Source organism: Phoxinus phoxinus, assembly GCF_949152265.1.
Source record: "Phoxinus phoxinus genome assembly, chromosome: 11".
NCBI lineage: Eukaryota > Metazoa > Chordata > Actinopteri > Cypriniformes > Leuciscidae > Phoxinus > Phoxinus phoxinus.
This window is the reverse complement of record NC_136886.1, coordinates 432,501-435,000: the sequence shown is the minus strand read 5'-3', so window position 1 is coordinate 435,000 and position 2,500 is coordinate 432,501. Positions and strand designations below refer to the sequence as shown.

The following is a 2,500-nucleotide window of genomic DNA, read 5'->3' as shown; positions in this document are numbered from 1 at the left end:
TGTGTGTGTGTGTGTGTGTGCTGTAAGAGGTTCAAGGAGACAAACGGCCATTGAGTGTCAGCCAGAGACACGGGTGACGATCAACACATGAAAGCAAATAGACAATATTTTGAGTTCATATATATGTTGTAGTGCATGATTCTGTATCTGTGTGTCTGCTGAACATACGGGTTCAGTAATTACATGCTGTAAGGCACTTGACATGAAAGGCTGATTCCTTTCATGTAGACACAGTTGCTATGGTTACCGCTCGTCTAACGCAGGCTGGATATAGCAGCGAGTCTAACGCCAGCCAGGCGCACTAGAGTTGGGTAACTGCTAACAGGTCAGCGCTGGGAACAGCTCAGGTGTCTGTGTGATTGTGACACAGGGTTTATTTAGCCGAGTAACAAGCTTACGTCTAAATCCTGAACGCATTACAACCTTCCCAGAGTCTGAGCTGTCCGTCACACACCCTCATTTACATATTCATGAGCAGCTCCACCCCCTCAGACTAACTTTACTTGCTCTACATGAGACTTTGAGATGTTGATAATCTCCTCATTGGAGTTTGTGAGTGTGTGATGTGAAAGTGTGTTCATATTCACATCTATAATAAAACATATTATCGTCGTGCTGACGCAGTAATCTTTGTGTGTTTGTATACGGGCCGCATTAAGACACGGAGCTCAACGCGTCCTTACACTAATCCAGCTGGACAACAGTGTGTCATCATCATCACATCACCTCAGGCCACTGACCCCCGCTGACTTGACTTGACTGACCCCCGCTGACTTGACTTGACTGACTCCCACTGACTTGACTTGACTGACTCCCACTGACTCCCACTGACTCCCGCTGACTTGACTTGACTGACTCCCACTGACTTGACTTGACTGACTCCCACTGACTCCCACTGACTCCCGCTGACTTGACTTGACTGACTCCCGCTGACTTGACTTGACTGACTCCCACTGACTTGACTTGACTGACTCCCACTGACTCCCACTGACTCCCGCTGACTTGACTTGACTGACCCCCGCTGACTTGACTTGACTGACCCCCGCTGACTTGACTTGACTGACTCCCACTGACTCCCACTGACTCCCGCTGACTTGACTTGACTGACTTCCGCTGACTCCCGCTGACTTGACATGACTGACTCCTGCTGACTTGACTTGACTGACTCCCGCTGACTCCCGCTGAGTTGACTTGACTGACTCCCACTGACTCCCACTGACTCCTGCTGACTTGACTTGACTGACTCCCACTGACTCCTGCTGACTTGACTTGACTGACTCCTGCTGACTCCCGCTGACTTGACTTGACTGACTCCCGTTGACTTGACTTGACTGACTCCCGCTGACTCCCGCTGACTTGACTTGACTGACTCCTGCTGACTCCCGCTGACTTGACTTGACTGACTCCCGCTGACTTGACTTGACTGACTCCCGCTGACTCCCGCTGACTTGACTTGACTGACTCCTGCTGACTCCCACTGACTTGACTTGACTGACTCCCACTGACCCCCGTCTAACTTGACTTGACTGACTCCCGCTGACTTGACTTGACTGACTCCCGCTGACTCCCGCTGACTTGACTTGACTGACTCCCGCTGACCCCCGTCTAACTTGACTTGACTGACTCCCGCTGACTTGACTTGACTGACTCCCACTGACTCCCGCTGACTCCCGCTGACTTGACTTAACTGACTCCCGCTGACTCCCACTGACTTGACTTAACTGACTCCCACTGACTTGACTTGACTGACTCCCGCTGACTCCCACTGACTTGACTTGACTGACTCCCACTGACTTGACTGACTCCCACTGACTTGACTTGACTGACTCCCGCTGACTCCCACTGACTTGACTTGACTGACTCCCACTGACTTGACTTGACTGACTCCCACTGACTCCCGCTGACTTGACTGACTCCCACTGACTCCCACTGACTTGACTGACTCCCGCTGACTCCCACTGACTTGACTTGACTGACTCCCACTGACTCCCGCTGACTTGACTTGACTGACTCCCACTGACTTGACTGACTCCCACTGACTTGACTGACTCCCACTGACTTGACTGACTCCCACTGACTTGACTGACTCCCACTGACTTGACTGACTCCCACTGACTTGACTGACTCCCGCTGACTCCCACTGACTTGACTTGACTGACTCCCGCTGACTCCCACTGACTTGACTGACTCCCGCTGACTCCCACTGACTTGACTTGACTGACTCCCGCTGACTTGACTTGACTGACTCCCACTGACTCCCGCTGACTTGACTGACTCCCGCTGACTTGACTGACTCCCGCTGACCCCCGTCTAACTTGACTTGACTGACTCCCGCTGACTTGACTTGACTGACTCCCGCTGACTTGACTTGACTGACTCCCGCTGACTCCCGCTGACTCCCGCTGACTTGACTTGACTGACTCCCGCTGACTCCCGCTGACTTGACTTGACTGACCCCCGCTGACTTGACTTGACTGACTCCCACTGACTTGACTTGACT

General features: G+C 52.4%; 1 protein-coding gene across 4 annotated transcripts in view; it reads right to left on the bottom strand.

The window, feature by feature from the left end:
* Positions 1-2,500, bottom strand: part of slain1b (SLAIN motif family, member 1b) — a 21,563-nt gene that overhangs the window by 14,430 nt on the left and 4,633 nt on the right. The window lies entirely within an intron of this gene.